Source organism: Caenorhabditis elegans, chromosome III, assembly GCF_000002985.6.
Source record: "Caenorhabditis elegans chromosome III".
Lineage (NCBI taxonomy): Eukaryota > Metazoa > Nematoda > Chromadorea > Rhabditida > Rhabditidae > Caenorhabditis > Caenorhabditis elegans.
The window spans coordinates 12,130,404-12,151,546 of NC_003281.10; the positions used below are offsets into that span (position 1 = coordinate 12,130,404).

General features: G+C 34.0%; 1 long non-coding RNA gene and 7 other non-coding genes across 8 annotated transcripts; 4 read left to right on the top strand and 4 right to left on the bottom strand.

The window, feature by feature from the left end:
* Positions 1 to 103: 103 nt before the first annotated feature.
* Y75B8A.48 lies at positions 104 to 243 on the bottom strand. Its single transcript, NR_052785.1, has one exon. It is a non-coding gene; the product is annotated as an Unclassified non-coding RNA Y75B8A.48 (non-coding RNA).
* A 1,326-nt stretch (positions 244 to 1,569) lies between these two features.
* Y75B8A.50 lies at positions 1,570 to 1,712 on the top strand. The gene has a single exon (NR_052786.1). It is a non-coding gene; the product is annotated as an Unclassified non-coding RNA Y75B8A.50 (non-coding RNA).
* Positions 1,713 to 1,761: 49 nt separating this feature from the next.
* On the top strand, positions 1,762 to 1,899 carry Y75B8A.57. Its single transcript, NR_052787.1, has one exon. It is a non-coding gene; the product is annotated as an Unclassified non-coding RNA Y75B8A.57 (non-coding RNA).
* An 8,873-nt stretch (positions 1,900 to 10,772) lies between these two features.
* On the top strand, positions 10,773 to 10,847 carry Y75B8A.46. Its single transcript, NR_052788.1, has one exon. It is a non-coding gene; the product is annotated as an Unclassified non-coding RNA Y75B8A.46 (non-coding RNA).
* Y75B8A.59 lies at positions 10,773 to 10,847 on the bottom strand. Its single transcript, NR_052789.1, has one exon. It is a non-coding gene; the product is annotated as an Unclassified non-coding RNA Y75B8A.59 (non-coding RNA).
* Positions 10,848 to 13,524: 2,677 nt separating this feature from the next.
* Positions 13,525 to 13,612, top strand: Y75B8A.58. The gene has a single exon (NR_052790.1). It is a non-coding gene; the product is annotated as an Unclassified non-coding RNA Y75B8A.58 (non-coding RNA).
* Positions 13,525 to 13,612, bottom strand: Y75B8A.56. Its single transcript, NR_052791.1, has one exon. It is a non-coding gene; the product is annotated as an Unclassified non-coding RNA Y75B8A.56 (non-coding RNA).
* A 5,546-nt stretch (positions 13,613 to 19,158) lies between these two features.
* Positions 19,159 to 20,715, bottom strand: linc-87. The gene is made up of 3 exons (NR_101863.1): positions 20,665 to 20,715; positions 19,371 to 19,593; positions 19,159 to 19,324 (listed from the first exon to the last, which is right to left on the bottom strand). It is a non-coding gene; the product is annotated as a long non-coding RNA linc-87 (long non-coding RNA).
* Positions 20,716 to 21,143: the final 428 nt, after the last annotated feature.

The window sequence follows — 21,143 nt, forward strand, 5'->3', positions numbered from 1 at the left end:
TAGAGCATATCACGGGAACACAAAATTCTGAAAATGCGTAATTGGCAACATATTTGACGCGCAAAATATCTCGCAGCGAAAACTACAGTAGCCTAGGATTAAGTCTAAGCCTAAGCCTAAGCCTTAGCTTAGGATTAAGTCTAAGCCTAAGCATAAGCCTAAGCCTAAGTATAAGCCTAAGCCTAAGTATAAGCCTAAGCCTAAGCCTAAGCCTAAGACTGAGCCTAAGCCTAAGCCTAAGCAAAAGCTTAAGCCTAAAATTGAGAAATTTCAAAAATTTTCAATAATCGAGCTTCGTAAATCGACAGAAGCGCTACAGTAGTTTTCGCTACGAGATATTTTGCGCGTCAAATGTGTTGCACCATACGCATTTTCAGAATTTTGTGATCTACTGATATTGAGATGAAGTTTCAAAAAAAAAAGTCACTAGAAGAAAATGTTTTTCCAGAAACCCTAAGTGTTGTTGGAAGAAGAGATGAAAAACGTGTTTGAGAGGGGGGGGGTGTGAATAGGTACACATGAGTTGTGTGGAGAGAAAAAGGGGCAAAAAAGGTAATAAGATTGAAATGTAATCATATTTCATACAACACATTGACTTGAGCAAAAAGGGTGGAGCAGCAGCAGCAACACATAGTAAGAGGTGGGAGAGACACCTCTTTTTGTTGCCTATTTTTTGCATTCTTATCCCCTTCAGTTAGTTTAGTAAAACGATAGAGAGACTGGGAAGTGTCAAGGTTTGCTTTTTCAGTGAGCCGTTTATTTTGAATTGTTAGGGCTTCAGAAATATCATCAGTTATACTACGGTAAGGTGGTAAGTAATTGATTACATTTAACATGGTATACTGTACCAGGGGTGTGCGGCGAATTTGCTGAATTTGCCGAATTTGCCGCACACCCCTGTCTATATCCTAAACAGATTTTTTCGTTCATTTTCATCAAGTCTCAATTTATTCCACAGAGTCTGGTCTGTAAAACATTTGATACTTCCCCTGATCAGTTCAAATCTTTTTCCTTCCTTCCTATATTTATTTCTATTTGTATACAATGGATCGATGCAAAGCGCGCCCGCGTCCTCCTCATTTTGGAAGTGTGATAGTGGTGATAAAATATCACACAATATTAATGATCAGGAATAATCTGCTCTTTGTGGAAGGTTGAAAGGTAAAATAAAAACGAAGACATGAAGGAAGCAGGGGAGCGGTTTTATCGACGAGTGTTTTATGGGCCACTCCTTGACAACCCCAGGCCACAAGAAAAACCCACAGTTTTTTCGGTACGGTATTGATAGGTAAAATGACCATTGAGGTCTGAAGTTTTTACTGCAAAACTACATGGGATTAGGCTTAGGCTTAGTCTTAGGCTTAGGCTTCGAATTCGGCTCAGGCTTAGGCATAGCTTTAGGCTGAGGATTTTGCTTAGGCTTAGTTTTAGTCTTAGGCTTAGGCTTAGGACTAGGCTTAGGCTTAGGCTTATGCATAGGCTTAGACTGAGGATTAGCCTTTGGATTAGGCTTAGGCTTAGGCTCAGGCTCAGGTTTAAATTTAGGCTTAGCTTTAGGCTTAGGCTCAAGCTTAGGTTTAGGCTTAGGCTTAGGCTAAGGCTTAGGCTAAGGCTTAGGCTTAGACTAAGGTTTTTGCTTAGGCTTAGGCTTTGTTTTTGGCTTAGGCTTAAGATTTGGCTTAGGCTTAGGCTTAGACTTAAAGCTAGGCTCAGGCTCAGATTTAGGCTTAGGCTTAGGCTTAGGGGGAACTTTAGGCTTTGGCTAAGGCTCAGGCTCAGTCTTAGGCTTAAACTTAGGCTCTGGCTTAGACTGGCTTAGGCTGGCTTAGGCTTGTTTAGGTTAACCTAGGCTGGTTTAAACAAGCCTAAGCTTAGGCTTAGGCTTAGGCTCTGGCTTAGACTGGCTTAAGCTGGCTTAGGCTTGTTTAGGTTAACCTAGGCTGGTTTAAACAAGCCTAAGCTTAGGCTTAGGCAGCTTCCTAGAAATTTCAGAACAAAGACTTTCTGAAAGGAAAACAATTCAGCGACAGACAAAAAATGCCAAAATGGAATTTTGTAGTAAGAGAAAAAGCGGTAGATATTTCAAAAATTCAATTTTTTGTCCAGAAAAACCGACTTTGGACTCCATTGACTCTTAGATCGAGAAAATCAAAAAAAAAAAGAAACAATGACCTGTAAAAGGTGAAAGAATGTGAAGATAGATTGAAAGAAGATGAGAAAGAGTTGAAAATTGAGTGAGGTGTTTGTGTGTGTGTGTTTGCATTCCTTCCTCTCGAATAGTGCTTGGGGAGGTTAAAGAGAAGCTTCATTGTTTCACTCTTTGGGAATGGGAATGACGAGTCGTTTTTGTGAGCCGACCTGACATAAATGGCCGGAAAATGTAGAAAAGGCGGGGACTCTCATCAGGGGTCCCAATAAGATTTTGTGGAGTATGTACAAAACATCATTTGATGATGGATTATGATGAGCCCGAAAATGAAGATGCTCTCAAATTGTGATCCGTGGTGACAAATCGACAAGAGGGAAAACGAGACAATGAAGAAGATGAAGTTTCTCATCAAAAAGTATTCAGAAACTGACAAGGTGCTCGGAGCAATAAAAGAGCACACAAAAGTCAGAGGGGGGGGCACGCTCCCCCCAATTTCGAAACAAGAATCGATTGTTCGATATTTGCGCACTGTCCACCCCATGGGGCACTGTGCTGCTGAGTGGAAGGACAGTTTTCGAGGAGAAAACAAATGGAAAAAGAAGGAGAATTTTGTAGTATTTAGTTCAGTGATGATTGATGAGAAACGATTTCGAGAAGGAGAATGGAATAAGAGGAGACCATGAGAGTTAATGCATGATTATTGGAATTTGAATGAGTGATGAGATTTTGTAATTTAATGGGTTCAAATTGGTATTTGATTATCATAACTATCTGACCTCGAAAATGCCAATTCAAAATCCAGAACGTGAAACTGAATATTTATTAAGCCTGTAAGTTAGTTTATTTCAGGGATGGGCGGCAAACGATTTTTTCCGGCAAATTGGCAAGTTTCCGGAATTAAAATTTCCGGCAAATCGGCAAATTGTCACAATGCCGGAATTTAAAATTTCCGGCAAATCGGCAAATTGGCGATTTGCCGAAAATTTTTGGCAAATTGTGGTTTTGCACATTTTTTTGGAAATTTCAGAATTTCAATTTTAATCGGCAAAATTGTGCGCATTCTAAGAATGTTCCTCCATCTATTTTGAAAAGCTAGCAAATTCTATCATATGAAAATATCTAAATTTCAAAAAGGCACAGTTTTAAGTGTTTCCGTCTTATAAAAATCCCTCTAAAAACTTCCGGCAAGCTGATATCCGGCAAATCGGTAAATCGGCAATTTTCCGAAAATCAAGTTTTTTCCGAAAACCATATTTCCGGCAAATCGGCAAACTGAGATATAAACTGTCAAAGTTCATTTCAATATTATTGCTAGAAAAACACCAAAAGTTCCTCTACAACTTCCTCCTTGTTTCCATAAAAATTCGTTTACACAGCTTAAACAGTCCACACTCTTGACCTACTACTACGTGTGTTGGACTTCAGTACATATTGAAGTAGTTTTCAAGTTTTTTCTTCTAAAACTTGGCGTTTGACAGGTTGAAGATCAATTAAAGATGATTTGGGTGCAAGAAGTTGATAGTGAAAATTGAAAAAAATATTTGAAAAAAACAAAAATAAACTTTGAATTTATGGTAATTTACGATATTTAGACGTTTTAAAGAATTAACGTAACCTGCAGAAATACCCTAAATTCCTCAAAAAACAACCAATTTTTAAAGAGAATTTTACCGAAATTTTGACTGAAAATTTTAGAAAATCTAAAATTTTGTGAAGGACATGATTTATTCGGGTATTTTGGATTATTAATATTGTATTTTATTCAAAATATATTTTTCTTAATTAGGTAAAAAGTAGAAAAAATCAGTTCAAAAACTGCCCACTTTTTTTTCAAAAATTTGGCAATTTGATAAAATTTTGACTGAAATTTTTGAAAACTTATAAATTTATTCGAGTGAATTTTTTGTAATAAAAATTCAAGTTAGACTATTATAAATGTATTTTAAACAGATTCCCTCATTTTAACGGACTAAAAAAAGTAGAAAAAAACAGTCAAAACCTATTAATGTTTTTTTTTAGAAAATATGGCAAATTGCCAAAAAAGGGGGGACTATAAATCTAAAAATTCAATTCCAAAATCCCAAAATCCAAGAAATAAACCTAGTTGCTCACTTTGCTCTACACAAATTGCTCTTTATAGGATTACCATCCACCCATCTGCCACAGTCCCCACCCGACTTGTAGAGCAACAACAACAATCAAAACCTAATAATATAATAAGAAGAGTAATAATAACATACAAGTGAACATCCTTCTTCTTCAAAGAAGATTGGGGTGGCCTCTTGACCCTACTGAATGGAGATACAGAAGGGCACTTTGATGTGAAGGACACACACATAGGAAGGGGGAAAAGTCGAATGAAAATCAGATAAAAGTTTTGGAAGAAATTGGAAAAGTTTGAAAAATGGAGATTGTAGAAGAATAGACCATTAATTGGTAATTGGCATTGGGAAAGTGTTTTGTGAGCAGAAAAAAGTTTTGAGAACTGTAGGAAATATTTTTTGAAAATTGGCAAATTTAGGTTCTATAGTACTGAAATACCCAAATATCATGGTCTAAGCCTAAAACAAAAACTAAGCCTAAGCTTAAGCCTAAGCCTAAGCCTAAGCCTAAGATTAAACCAAAGTCTAAGCCTAAGCCTAAGCCTAAGCCTGAACCTAAGCCTAATTAATTTCGACTAAAAATCTTCCAGCTAAAAAAATTTTGGATTGTTTAATTGTGATATTCGGGCACTTCAAACTATAATAATATTTTTTTGAAAAAAAAACAGTTTGGAAAATTTGCCAGTTTACGAAAACTTAAATAAAATTCTGTGAAGTTTTTAAAAATTGTGAGCACAGCACTGGCTCGCAGCCGTACAACTTTCTAAAAAAAATCATAATCAAAATGTAGATCTCCAAAGTTAATTCAAAACTGATTGATTCCCCCAGAAAAATTTTTTGAAAAAATTTAATACAGTAGTTATCCATTTTGAAATAATTTTAAAATATTTTCAGTGCAAAAAACGAAAGAAATCAATCAAAAAACTTGGAAAAAATTTTCAAAGTATTTTCTGTGATTATTCTTAGTAGCTTCTGCTCTGATTTCCTAAAAATTTGAAATCTCGAACAATTTTTCCATAGGCTATATATTTCTATTCCAACCAAAAAGTTTTCTTTGATCTATTTTTGTTAGGTAGCTAAATTCAAGAGACGCAGAGAAAATAGTGATTGTAGTTTAAAACAAATGACACGAAATCAGATAGTTAGTGATAAGACTTTTGAAGAAAAAAAAATGATAAGAAAATTGAAGATGGAAAATGAATTGAAAATGAATTAAAAATCAAGAATTTTCGGAACTTCGAAAAAACCTTTCTGTTGTAGTAGTAAAATGTAGAAACCTAAATATTGAATACTCTCCAAAAATAATAATTAATGTGTGATGGGAATAATCCAAAGAGAAGCGATGATGAAACGTGAGAAGAATTGAATCTGAAAATATGTGAAAATTAGTAAGAAATAAAAAAGGGAAAAATGAAAAATTCAAGGCCCAGAAAAAAAATTGAAGGGGGAGAGGAGGTGCTTATTAAACATGTATTCTCTATTTCGATTCATAGATTCATCGAGGAGTGAAAAATTTGAAAGTCGAATTTTTTGAAAAATGAGCTGTGTGAGCCCCACGTTTCCTAGTTTTTCCATATCGAATATTAATATTTTTTAGGATTCTGGATTTTTTTTTTGGCTTTTTACGGAATTTTTAATGAGATGTACAGATTTTCGGGAGTAGTTTGAAAACGTTAAAATTTTAAATATTTTTTTTTGCTTTGAGTTGGGTATAAGAGATTAACTGGATCTATAAAATTAAATACATAAAAGAAAGTTTATTTAAAATAAAATTTTGGAAAATTAGCAAATCTTTTGGCAGTTTTACAAAATTTTGGAAAGTTGGAAATTTTTGGAAAATTGGTAAATTTTTGGTATGTTTTTAAAAATTTGGAGCCTTTTTATGGATAATTGGGAATCGTTTGGTAAATTTCCAAAATTTTGGAAAATTGACACTTTTCTCATGAAAGTCCAAATTTTGGCAATATTCCAAATTTTTGGTAAATTGCCTAATTTCGGAAAGTTGGAAAATTTTGGCAAATTGGCAAATGTTTAGTAAGTTGATTTTCAGATTTTCTAGAGTATTCGAAAGATGCATTTTTAACGAATAATACATATTTTCTGCATAAAAATTGAGAACAGAAAATGTGGAGATCTTTTTATAAAATTTACAGAGTTGTTTTTTCAATTTGGAAAAAAAATCTTGGAACAGGTACGTATAAAAACTACCTTTTGAAAATAAACATTGAAACTTTCAATTAAAAATTCGGCAGCTTGTCAAACTGTTGGAAAATTGCTATAATTTTAGAAAAAAATTTCAAACATTAAAAAACGTTTTTTTTGTTGGGAAACTTCCAAAATAATTTTAGTTGCATTTTTGTCAAATTATATTTTACCATTAGTACCTTTAAAAATTTTCCAAAAAAAATTAAAAATCGCAACAATCAAAAAAAAAAGTTCTCAAGAAGTCACGCCAAAGTCACTCACTCTCACTAATTGCTATCTTTCAATTTTTCTCTCAACAAACACAAAAAGAACTTTTTGATAAAATTATAAAAACCACGAATGATGGATAAGACACAAGAGATGTACAAAATCTAGAGAGACGCAGACAAATCGAGACATCCCTCCTGGAGCAATTTTTGATACAAAGGGCAACTGTTCGGGGTCAGGACACCTTTTGACACATAAATCTTATTGGAATAAAGAGAGAATTTAGGATGGAAAGAGAGAGAGAGAGAGAGAGAGAATGAGAAAAAGAACGGAAGAATTAATGCATTGAAAATGCAAAGAAAAGAGGTGAAAAAGATTCTTGAAAGATATGGTTGTATTGGTGGGTAAAGAAGAAGAAAAGACACCTAGAGCCTAATGGTTGGGCAAGGTTGAAACATTGTCAAGGACGTTCCCTACAATAAATAAATTTTTTGGTTCTTTTTTCCGGATAATTTTGAATCAAAAATATTGCCTTTTACAATAATTCAAAATTTAAAATTGGAAAATTTGCCTTAAAATCTCCAAAATAGTCTCAAACTCAAAAAAACAAACCGCAACCAATCAGCGGCTTGCTCCGCACACTTTTGAACCAATCAGATGGCGTGGGCGGGGTCCGAAGATGCTGATTGGTCGGGGAGTTCTCATTTTGTTAACTGCTTTTTTCTAAATTTGAGACAATTTTTGATATTTTAACGCAAATTTTTAGATTATTGAAAGTTTTCAGATAACATTTTGGGAACAGAATTATAATTTAATCTCAATGTGACAAAAACTGAGAATTTGCCGTATAAACAATTTTTTGTGAAATTGAATATTTTTATTTTTATTTGTCCGAAGGATTTCTAACAAAAAACTTAGAAATGTATTTTTGAAAAATTTCAAAAAATTACTGGGAATTGTAAAAACTAGATTTAAGACGCCAAAATGATCAAACAGCATAGGAAAAGTTTAAGAAAAATTTTTGAAAATTTTTTCTTCCATTCAAAAAAAATCGGCAATTACCTAGTTTCTGCCACTTTTTTGGAATTTTATGGTCTACTTATATTTCAAATATTAATATTCAAATATTGTAAGAACTCAAAAATACGACAATGGTAGTTTCTACTTTTTAAAATTAAAATAAAAATTTTAAAATTTGGGTCTTTTTGTTGGAAATTTTTTATAAATTGAACATTTTATCAAAAAATGAATTTCCAGTCAATCGTACACGCACTCTCACACACTAAATGATACATTTGTAAACCTGACAATTATCATGTGAGAGTACTGAAGGAGCACCACTTCTTCTTCACTTTCTGACTTGCTTATCAGAAAATGAGTTGAAGTTTTGAAAGTTGAGAAAGAGCAATCTATTGTGGAAGGGGGAGCAGCAGGAGCAACCAGAGAAATATGCAACATTTCGATAGTTTCAGAAATTTATTTACTAATGATATTGGTAATTTTGTGAGGAGGAGCAGGGAAAGGGTTTTTTGCACAAAAAATATGTTCTATAATTTTACAGAGTTTTCAAATTTTTGGCAAAATGCCAAACGGACTATAAAATTGAGATTTTCTAGATTTTTCAAATTATTTTGGCAAAAATTTGGCAAAATGCCAAATTTTGGGATGAATTTTTTCGCTTAAAAAGGGGCTTAAAAGTTAAATTTTTACAATTTAAAACTGCAGAATTTTCTAGATTTTTCAAATTATTTTGGCAAATTTTTTGGCAAAATGCCAATTTTTCTGGAAAACAATTCATGTTTACAATAGGCTTTAAAAATTGAATTTAAATTTTTTAATTGGAAAAAGTTTTGAACTTTCTAGATTTTTCAAAATTTTCAAGCAAAGTTTTTGGCAAAATTTGTGATTTTCAATTAAATGTTCTCTTTAATTCTGGCCTTTTTAGACTTAAAATAAACTTTAAAATTTATTTTAGGACTAAACACTTTAGAATTTTCTAGATTTTTCAAATTTGGCAAAGTGACAAATTTTTTTTAGAAATAAAAAAAATTGTTTTATTCAATTTTAACATTTTTAGGCACCAACTTTAACAAAAGAGGCTTCAAAAGTTTAAATTTGTAAAAAGATTTTTCTAGATTTTTCAAAATTTTTCGGTCAATTTTGGGCAAAATGGCAAATTTTCCTTTTGAAATTTTTAAAGCTTTAAATGGGCTTCAAAAGTCTGAATATAAAATTTAAAATATAAAATTTAGACACCGGAATTCTGAAAATTATGCAAAAATCGGAAAGAAAAATTTTGGACGGCATCAAAAATTAAGAAAAAAATTATTTTGGCAAACCTCTTCAAAGTTTCCAAAATGGGAAAAAGTTTTCAGTTAGTCTATAAATTTAAATTATAATAAAAAAAATTTCAAAAAAATCCCTTTTTCCATACTACTAGAGTTCTCATTAAAACTTCAAAGATTTACATAGGACCCTACACAGTACTTGTAACAGGTAAAGGGATAGTAGTAGCAATCGAAAAGGTAGATAATAAGGAGAGAGAGGACATAGGGGGACAGCAAAGAGGAAAAGAGTTCAGGGTCAGTCTCTCAGTAGTTAGTGCTGCGTCTCTTCATCCCCCCAGCAGTCTCCAATGGTATCTATCGGATTGTATGGTAGGAATGAGGAGAGAGAGAAGAAGAGAAAAATTGGGGATGGATGTGAGGACCAACCAACAAGAATGACACTCCCTTAGAGGCACTCAGGGACCTACAAAAGATAAAGAAGACGGGCGGTCTCTTTCTCAGAAATATAAAACAGGTAAGGGTACACTATGTCAAGAAAGACACCACACACTCTCTCAATAGGTCATTTGGTATTGTTGAGAACTCTTTTCAAGAGGGAAGGATGTTAAGCTCATTATTTAGAGCTGGAGTAGGCCTCTGGTGCCAAAATATCCAAATATCATAATTAAAAATTTCAAAAATTTTCAGAAAAAAAAGTTCAATTTTTTGTTCACAGTCAAAAAGTGGCTGCCATTTTTGGTAAATTTACACGTGTTTTTTATTGATTTTTATAGGACTTTCATGGTAGGCGCGGTTTTAGGGCCTGACGCCTGCTTGATGCCTGCCTGCCAGCTTTTTTGTCTATGTTTGAACTTTCAAATTTCGAATTTTCTCATTTCCATCAATTTGCGTATTGAGGCGAAAGGCAGGCGAAGGCTGCCTTAAAGTAGGTCAGGCAGGCAGGCGGTTTAACGCCTACATGGAAGCCCTACGCGAAACCAACAAAAATACCCAATTTTTTGTTATATTTTAGTCATTTTTTTTTCAGAAAACTATAGCACTAATTTTTTGGCAATTTAGAAAAAATTCGCTCAAAAATATGTGAATCGATGATCATGAAAATATAATAATTTTGAAAAATTGATAACTATATAACTATATGTCCCCTGCCACCCACGCTCTCCGCCACAACAAGGTACTTGATCTTTCGTCCTACTGTAGATTTTCTGTTGAACCAGGGGCACTCATTGACTCCCCACTAGAAACACAACAGTGTTATTTGCTAAAATATGCCTTTGGAGCTTGTTCTTTGGAAGGTGGAGTATCAGGCTTAGGCTTAGGCTTAGGCTCAGGCTGAAACTTATGCTAGGGTTTAGGCTTTGACTTAGACTTAGACTTAGGCTTGGCCTTAAACTTAGGCTTGGGTTTACAGCGTTTTATGCTTATGCTTAGGCTTAGGCTTAGGCTTAGGCTCAGGCTACGGTCTAGGCTTGGGTTGGGAACAAGGGATTCACAGTGTTAAATTTTTTCAGAACAGTAAAAAAAACTCAATAATTGCCACTTTTGAACTGGCAATAAAAATTTTCCGAACATTTTTTTTGACACCATAACTAAATTTTTAGGCTTTCAAAATTTTGCAAACTGGCACAACTCCACTTTTGAATCAAAAAAAAATTGTTGAAATTCCTAAACGATTTGAAAAAAAATTTTAGTGGAGAAAAGTGATCTTCTCTCATTTGATTTATCAAAATGAACTGGGATTCCTGCCTGGGATCCCATATTCCCTTTCATCCAGATGTTCAGAGATGAGGAACAACAGCAAAAATATGAGGATTTTTCTCTTTCTTCTTTTTCTCCCATTTATCATTATTTAATCGGTTTCAATACGAAATGTGTGCCATTTCACATTGAATTTCTAATCGTCTTTTGGAGGGAAAAAGTTGGAAAATTTAGGAAAAAAAATCCATTTAATATTGATTGATTTGTTGAGCAATGAGTTTTCTGTAAAAAAATTTAGTATTAGTCTGGGCAAATTATATTTTTTAAAAAAATTATCACGAAAAAAATTCTCAAAAAATGGGAAAATTGACTGGAAAATTAGAAATAAAAATTCAATTTCATTTTTAAACGAAATTTTTCCAAATTAAGGAATTTTAAAACTAGAAAACAGTCCGGAAAATGGAAAATTTAACAAAAAGTTCGAATAAAAACCGGTCACAGTATCAGTAAAGTTGCATTGCACACAAAAAGATGAGAAGATTTGAATAATTTTTTTTCGTATTTTTGTCACTTTCACAATTGCCAGCCGGCTGAGAACTGGGGAAGTGAGTTTTACTCCAAAGGTCAGACCATATGGTTCTCATTTTCAAACTTTTTGGCTCACGGAACGCCTACGTTAAATATTAGTAGTGGGCAACTAATTGAATGGTTTTGGAAACTTTCAAAATTTTTTGGCGGGTATTCAAATTTCATTGGAATAATTTTGGCGGGAATTCAAATTTTTTAGAAAAATTTTGCCGGTAACTCCAATTTCTTCAGAAAAAAATTTTGGCGGAAATTCTCATTTCTATAGAAAAATATTGGCTGGATATCAATTTTTTGGAACATTTTTTGACGGGAATTCAATTTTTTACAGATACATTTTGGCGAAAATTCAAATTTCTTCAGAAAAGTGTTGGCGGGGATTCAAATTTTTTCTTAAAATTTTTGGCGAAAATTCAAATTTTGTCTTAAAATTTTTGGCGGTAATTCAAATTTCTACAGAAAAAAATTGGCGGGAATTCAAGCTTCTTCAGAAAAATATTTGCGGAAATTCAAATTCTTCAAAAAAATTGGTGGGAATTTAAATTTCTTCATAAAACATTGCCAGAAAATCAAATTTCTTCGGAAAAAAAATTGGCGAGAATCAAAATTTCTTCAAAACATTTTGGCGGGAATTCAAATTTCATCAGAAAAACTTGGCTGTATTTTAAATTTCTTCTGAAAATTTTTGGCGGGAATTCAAACTTTTTAGTCCACTGTAATTCGAATTTCTTTAAAAAAACATTTCAAAGCGGAAAATAGGACTAGTAAATCTCAAATATTTATAAAACTCAGACAGATACTTTTTGAAAAAAAAAAGAAAAACCGCATAGTTCCGAGCTGCAAAATAATCCAGTTTTATGGGCTCTCCCCACCCCCGACCGAATGTCCCAAAAAAGTCACATTTTCTTGTATTACACAAAAGATTATGAGGAGTGTGGAGGATGAGGAGAAGGTGTAGGAATGTCCTGAATGACCTAGATTCACCAAGGGGACACATGAAAAACTAGGGATGGAATAGTAGTAGAAGATGTGTAGAAGACAAGAAGAGACAGTCAGTCAGATGGAGACGAATGAGTGGCCTTGAACCAAAAACCTACACAGTTCTGTTGTGTAGAGAAACGTGAACAGGGGGGTTTGTTTTTGTTTTTTTTTAAGTTAGAGCTTTTTACAGAGTAGCAGAAATGAGGGGTTCAATTTTAAAAAACCAAAATAGTTTGAAATTAAAAAAATGGGAACAAATGAAAAATCCAACTGTGGCTTAACTCCCGACCAATCAGCAATTTGCTCCACCCACTTTTGAACCAATCAGGTGAAATTGACGAAGATGCTGATTGGTTTAAAAGTGGGAGGATCAAATCGCTGATTGGTCGCAGCTTCTAATTTAAGGAAATTTGATCAAATCTGAAAAATCACTTTTTTTTTCTGAATTTAAGACTATTTTTGATATTTTATTGCAAAAATCCCCAACTCTTTAACTTTAATTTTCAAAGTTGGCAAGTTCTCAGTCGACATTTTGGCTCATTCAGAAATTTTTCAAAATTATAAAAGTGGCAAAAACAAACAAAAATTGCCGTTTCTTTCGACTGTAAATAATTTTTAAAAAATTTTAAAAATCTTTTTAATTTTCAAAATATTAATGAAAAAATGTGTGTGCAATCTTTCAAAATTCCAATAAAAATAAATTAGTGGTCCAAACTTATATATATATATATATATATATAATTAACTAGACAACTTTCAACATTCTTGTATTTTTGGACTATCACAAAAATTTTGAGTAATATTAGAGACGGGCTTTTTTTTCCAATTTTGTTCAAATTTCAAGGTAACAAATTTTAGAGTCAGAACTTTTTTGTAATGAAAAATCTGGTACCAAAAAATCAAAAAAAAAACGAGCAATAAGTTTTGAAAATATAGTTAAATGCACTTTCGTCTTTCTTTCTCTTCCACTTCCACTCACTCTATTCTTCTCATTGCTGTCATTGCTTTGTTGACTCACGACTTTTGCCTTCCTTGACAGTAATCTTATTTTTCTAGTTGGAAATAAAGAAAGAGAATGCCTTGTTTGTTTTGGTCCTCGGTTCAACTTGAGTTGCAATAATGTACAGGTTATTATAAATTATTATTCTTTGAATTTTATTTTTAAAAAAAATCTTGCTTTAATTTACATAATATAGACCGCAACAACTGTAAAAAAATTTGAAAAAAATTCTAACTTTTTATGATTCTTTTTTTCAATTTTGGTAGAATAAAAAACGGCTTTCCTGGAAAATTTAACTGGTTTCATTAGGCTTGGGCTTAGGCTTAGGCTTAGGCTTAGGCTTAGGCTTAGGCTTAGGCTTAGGCTTAGGCTTAGGCTTAGGCTTAGGCTTAGGCTTTGGCTTAGGCTTAGGATTGAGTTGAGGCATTTTTGGCCATTATGGGTCTTTTTCTGTCATTTTTAAAAAACAAAAAAAAAGTCAATTTTGAGCCTAAAAGGACATTTTCAAACAAAAATTATTGCAAAGTACGCAATTTTTTGGAATAGAAAAAGTTATTTTTTCTAATGTTTTGGTGTCGAAAATTTATTTAAAAAATATAGTAAAAAACCAAAAAGCGAAACTTTTCCATAAAAATAAGTTCACCAAAAGTTTTAAAATATACGAAATATCATCTGTGACAGGGAAATGTCTCTCGAATTTTCGAAAAAGTGTTGTACTTTGCATTCATTTGATAGACAGAGATATCAAAGAGGAAGAGGTAAAGACGAGAATATTGGTATCATATTACAAAACATCATTCAAAGAGAAAAGAACGGAGAAAGTCTAGGTCAACTAGTAATATTAGTTGGTATGTGAGAGATTGACATATATCTAAAGACAAAAATTATCTCATTTTTAAATCTGTCGAAAAGTTTCGATTTGACGACTGTTCATTGTGTTTGACTTGCTCAACATTTTGACGGGAGTTCAAATTTTTTCACAAAAAAAATCTTGGAAGAAATTCAAATTTCTTCAGAATTTTTTTTGGCGGGAATTCAAATTCCTTCAAAATTTTTTTGGTGGGAATTCAAATTTTTTCAGAAAATTTTTTGGCGGAAATTCAAATTTCTACAGATAAATTTTTCGGCGGAAATTCAGATTTTTTTTAGAAAATTTGGTGGGAGTTCAAATTTTATCAGTAAATTTCGGCGGGAACTCAAATTTTTACAGAAATTTTTTTGCCGAGAATTCAAATTTCTTCAGAAAATTTTTTGGCGGGTATTCAAATTTTTTAGAGAAATGTTGGCGGGAACTTAAATTTTTACAGAAAATTTTTGGCGGGAATTCAAATATCTTTGGAAAGTTCTTGGCGGGAGTTCAAACCTAAAAAAGACAAATCAAGTTTTAAAATTAAAATTTAAAATTTAAAAACAGTGAAAAAAATTGATATTTGCGGCAAAATTTTCAAATTTTGTTTTCAAAATATAATATTTAATTTCTGCAAAACTTGGTTGGTCAAAAAAATCGGTGAAACTTTGAATTTTAAAATTATGAAAAATTGAATATTACTCAAAACACAAAATTAGAATCCAGGATACCCTGTTAATTTTTTCTAAAAAAAGCGCAAATCCGGTGTCAAGAGGCTTATAGGAGAATAATCTGGGTTTTATATTTTCCAAAAATCGGATTACAACTTGGAAAAAAAATTACGTAGAGGTTAAACTAAAAAAAAACCTAGAAACAGCTACTTTTTGAAAGTGCACAGAGAGAAGAAAGAATTGAACAGAGGGAAGTTAGCTAGTGTCTCGTTAAACTTGACGAATGGATGGGAATGGAATAAGAAAAACGAGATGTTCAGGGGAGGAAAAAGTTGAAGATGAACTGCTTGGAATCTACTTAGGTACACTTTGAACTTCTTGGTAAAGGTATATAGGATTAAGGTCTGAACGTTTTGGCTCTACAGCAAAGGTGAGCGGCAATTGCCGTCCGGCAAATTGCCGGTTTGCCGGTTTGCCGGAAATTTTCATTTTCGGCAAAATGCTGATTTGCCGGTTTCCGGATATTAATTTGCCGGAAGTGTTTAGAGGGATTTTTTATAAGACGGAAGCACCTAAAACTGTGTCTTTTTGAAATTCTATTCCCGTTTTCTTTAGATATTTTCAAAATAGATGTAGGAGCATTCATTCATATTTGCCGATTAAAATTGAAATTCTGAAAAAATTCCAAAAAATGCGCGAAACCACAATTTGCCGAAGATTTCCGAAAATTGCCGTTTTCCAGCAAATTCGGCAAATCGGCACTTTGCCGATCTGCCGGAAATTGTCAATTCCGGCAATTTGCCGATTTGCCGGAAATTGTCAATTCCGGCAATTTGCCGATTCGCCGTAAAAGGTCGTTTGCCATTTTCAAAAATTCAGACCAGTTGGTTTAACCGATTAAAATTGAAATTTTAAAATTTCCGATAAATGTGCAAAGCTACAATTTGCCGAAAATATTAGGCAATTTCCGTTTTTTCGGCGAATCGGCAATTTGCCGGAATTTTCAATTTAGGCAAGTTGCCGCTGTTGCCGTTCGGCAAGTTTATGTTCAGCAAAATTGGCAAATCGGCCGGTTTGCCGAAGTCGTCGATACCGGCAATATGCCGATTTGTTGAAAAAATTTTTTTGCCATGTTTAAAAATTCAGACCGCAAAACCTTGCTCCCATATTGCCCAGAGCCAGAATTTCGCTATTTTTGAGAGAGATATTTTGGTGGGGAATTCAAATTTTTAGAAAAAAATCGCGCAAAACTCGTTGAGACTTTTTCAAAAAATTAGGTAGCTTCTACTGCAACTTTTAAAACATTTTTGTTTTAATTTTTTACATTGAATTTTTTTATTTAAAAAAGGTCAGAAATATATCAAAACTGTGTTAAAAAATCAATAAAATCGGTATTAAAACTGTAAAAACCGAACACCGATCAAGTCATAACTTACATAAATCAAGATATTAAAAACCAGGTCAAGGCACCAATTTCAAGGCAATTAGAAAAGAAAAAAAGAAAGTACACAAAGTGCTATTTTTATGCATTCATTCTTTCTCTCTATTCCCCCCATTGAAACAAAAAAAACACCTTCAAAAAAAGAAAGAATGAAGACAGAAAAGACAGAAAGAAAGGAAGAAGAGTTTTCAGTGCTCCTCTGTGCACTCTCTTCTAAATAAATGCTCTTGTGTCTCGTTCCCGCGGGAAGAGCTTCAGGAGATCAGTGGAGAGAAAAAGAGCAAGAGAGATGGGTCAAATGTTTCCTTTGTGCTCCATCTCTTGTGGATGCTTTTTCAGTAGTGTTTACTGAAGAGAGTTTTGCTTCTTTTTTTTTGGGAACTGATGTAACAAGGAAAGTATTTCAGCTCACTTTTAGACTACCAAATAAAACCGGTGCTATTTAGGGGCCTTTAAAATAGGTCCCTACAAAAAATTTAGCGGGAGTCTGAAATTGCTATCCACTACTTTTGAGGCCCGTAAAACTACTCCAAATCATAATTCTTGAAAATTTTTCTTTCAGGCTTTTCTGAAGTAAGCAAATATTCTGGAAGCTTTTTGCAAATTTTCCTTTTTTTTTGCTTAAAATCTAGGGATTTTTCACATTTTTTCCAAAAATTGCAAATAGCTACCAACATTTTTTCTCTCTGAAAATACTCTAAAAATCATTTTAAAAAATAATAAAAATTATGGTTTGGAGAATATTACACATAGCAATTTCAGATTTTTTTAGTCCAAAAAAATTCTTCAATTGACAGAAAATGGCCGAATATAACTTCTTTTAAAATTTCAAAACTTTTCCGCATTTTCTATGATTTTTTCACGGATTTCTGGCTTCCCTCATAAATTGAAATGGAAGAGTTTTCCGAACTAGACCAGGCCATGTCTGGGGAAGATTTAAGCGCGTTGCGTGTCGCGTCGCGGCTCGATTGTTAAACTAAATGTATTTGTCCGTGTGGAGTACACGACTTTCCCATGCGTTGTCAGGCAGGCTATTGTCAATGGAGCGCGAAAAATTCAATGAGGAAGGCCAGAACTTCGTGTTTTTCAATTAAAAAAAATCCGACAAAAGCCAGTTAAATTTGCCAAAAGAAACCGGTATCTCCAAAAAATTTACGGTGCCCAAAAAATTGAGAAAATCATAAAAAATTTAGAAAATTTTCTAAACTTATCTACAAGTATTTTTTTTACTTTTTCCGTAAAACTGTTCCAAAAGTGAATTTTTACAGATTCATATAATGTTTAGGGTTTTTGGGAGTAATTTTTTTGGTCCTTGAGTCAAAAAAAGAAAGCTCTGCAAAAAATGGGCAAAAAAAGGGCAAAAAAAGGGCAAAAAAGTTATGCTCAAGCCGGTTTCAGCTGAGCTTTTCCCATGATTTTCTGAAATTGAAATGACATTAAAAGTGAGCACCTGCACACAAAATATATGATCAACACCACTCAATCACTATATCAATATGCTTAAGTGCTTGCATTAGAGCTCTCAGACACCTTTTTGACAGAATGAGCAAACACAGAGAGCTACAAAAATCAATAATCAGTAGCATTTTGGGAAAAAACATGGATTTATCTTAATATAATTTAGTAGTAAAAGGTGATGGAAGATGTCTTAATTGTGAGAGTATTTGTGTGAGTCACATAGAGAATATGAATGCAAATAGTGCTGGTAGGGTGCCACACAAAACAAAACACAAAGGAAAATAAATAAGACAGTGTGAGTGGAAAGAAGCCGGATATGGTGAGATTGACTGGATATTTGTGTGTGTGTGTGTGTGTGTACTTGTAATGGACAACGGTTATAGTGGATAGAGGATCTACCCACTTAGATGTTTAAAAACACCACTACCTGAAGTTCAGTATTTTTCCTATTGCTCTACTTTGGCGGCTTATAGTGGACGGCAAATCGGCAAATCGGCAAATTGCCGGAATTGAAATTTCCGGCAAACCGGCGATTTGCCGATTTGCCGACCACCCTTGGCTTATATCTCGGTTGTCTTAAGTTTCACCAAAAATGGTTTCACTGTCAAAGTGTAGAGAAATATTTTGCACGTATTTTGTTAAAATTGGCGCCAATTCGGCAGCTGCTTTTACATGGTGCCAGGCTGTCCCATCACGGTTTGATCTACAAAAAATGCGGGAATTTGTTCTGAACCATGCAAAATCAGCGGAGAACTCTGCGTCTCTTCTTCCGCATTTTTTGTAGATCTACGTAGATCAAGCCGAAATGAGAACTTCTGACACGTGTCTGACCACGTGGATTTTGTTTGGAAACTTAAATTATTTTAGACGAATTTGCCGAGTCCAAGCTTTCTGAAATTTGGCGAAAGTGTTTTTTTTTTCAGAATATTTTTTTTTCACAAGTCCAAGGGAACTATTTATAAGAGTTATCAAATTATTATAATGTGTACATCTGAAAATTTCGACAATTCCTCTACTTTGCCAGGCTATATCTCGGTTCTCTTTGGATTTATCAAAAAATTGCCAACTGACAAAATATGTACAAAATGTTTCTCTACATTTTCACAGTATAACATTTTTTGGTAAAATTTAAGACTATAAGCCGTTAAAGTTGAGCAATTTCGGGAATTTTTTTTTCGAGAAATCTGAAGCACTGTATTGCTTGCTTAATTTTAATATTCTATTCATGGATAAATTATTTAATTTTTATTTTGAAAATTGAGCCCGTAAATCGACTACAGTAGTCATTTACAGAATTACTGTAGTTTTCTTTTCGCTACGAGATATTTTGCGCGTCAAATATGATGCGCAATACGCATTCATAGAATTTTGATTTCCCTTTATAAAACGATAAAACGACTAAATATCATAACATAACGTGAAAAAAATTGTGGTAATTTTTCAATTTCGAGTCTAAAAATAGGGAAAACTGACTAGTGAATTTGCTCCATTTTTCGAAAAATCTAAATCATCGACGACTTCCAAAAAAAAATTCCAAAATATTTTATTATTACAATCTAATACTTCAATATAATATGTAACAACAATTGATCCTAAAATTAATTTCTGCACAACACAGGGTCACCCACACCGACTTCTCATTAAAATGGACAGGTTGGTTCCAAAAAGTAGGTACACTTCCTCTCTGTCTCTCTGAGAAAATAGTGGGTTATAATAGTACGTGGGGGGTCCTACTCACAATGAATCATAATTCTCAAGGTTGCTCATAAAAGAAGATAGTCAGGGGGGATGTCAAGGGAAAATTGGGGAGTGGATGGAAGGTAAGGGATCGAGAAGAAGAGGAAAAGTACAGTCTTTGAGGTGAGTTGTTGTAAATATTGAGAACGTTGAGAAGGGTAAATCAATTGGGTAAACACTGGAAGTGGTTGGTGTAGTGGTGAGAGTTGTTCTATCCAAAATCACTGGTTTTTGGTTTGTTTTTTCCTTAAAATCTGAATATATTTGAATATTACCATAATTTCAAGGTGCTCTTTGACTGAACCCTTCGTGGATCCACGTGACTGTCCGAGAAATCCGGCGAACCAGTTGAGCACCCCGCGTACCGTGCTCCGGTGCTCACCAGTACTGCGTCTCTCTCTCTCTCTCTCTGTGCTCAAAAACCCCCCGGCCCTCTCTCCCCTTTTGCAAATAGGCAGTGTATATTGAGGAAACAATAGGGGGCAAACTTTGCCTCTCCTTTCACTGTCCCATACACACACACACACACACACACATACTCTAATTCCTTCCATCATATCTGAGAAAGAGTTTTCGAGTTTTGGGGACCAAATTATTTAGGATTTAAGTTAACGATAGACTAGAGGGCCTGCGGGCCCGCCAGCGGTTGCTCCGGTAGTCGGCTTGGTGTCAGAGTGTCTCATTTTCGGTTTAATCCGCGTAGATCTACAAAAAATGCGGGAGTTGATACACAGAGTTCACAACTGATTTCACATGGTTAATAACGTGTTGACGCCACATTTTTTGGGCAACAAAAAATTCCCGCATTTTTTGTAGATCAAGCCGTAATGGGACAGTCTGGTACTACGTGCTACTATGCTAGTATGCAGCGGCATGAATTTTGCAAAATTAAGAATCCTTGCGGTATGCTCATGGTGTTCTGGCCTTGGTACAACAGCTAGATGAGTGCAAACGCGCTCTACCGAACGAACCCAAATTTGACCGGTTAGGAAATTTTCAATCAAAAAATTTCTTAATAGAAAAGATCGAGAATTTTTTTGCGATCATTTTTCATATGCATCGCAAAATCAAATTTGGGGTTAGTTTTCGAGATAGCAGCCAATATAGTTTTCAGACTGAGTATCATGAACCAATCCATCTAGTTTCTGTGCTACCGTGCCGTCCTCATTGAATTTTTTTCGCGCTCCATTGACAATCGCTCTCCGGACATGGGAAAGTCGTGTACTCCACACGGACAAGTGCATTTAGTTTTACAATCGAGCCGCGACGCGACACGCAACGCGCCGTAAATCTACCCCCAGATATGGCCTGGCCTAGTTCGGCAAAAACTCTTCCATTTCAATTTCTGAGGGAAGCCAGACACATCCGTGAATTTTTGACCATATCCACGTTTTTCTTGTCAAATAACAATAGCATATTCAACAGGACAATTGACAATTGAATTGAGATATGAGAAACAAGAAAAAGTAATTTGACTCCTGACTTCTTCTTCTTCTTTTTCATAGAGTGGATGGTGGATAGTGACATACAAACAGGGCACACAGTTTCGTGTTGACACTCTCTCTCTCTCTGGACAGAACAATATAAGACACGAACATGAAAAGGAAGATGAACAATGTTCCTGCAAAAAAAAGTTGAAGCTTGGAAGAGTTGGAGAAATTTTCACCAAATCAGCAATTGCCGGAAATGAAAATTTCGGGCAAATCGGCAAATTGCCAGGATTGAAAATTTCCATCAAATCGGCAATTGCTGAAAATGAAAAATTTGGGCAAGT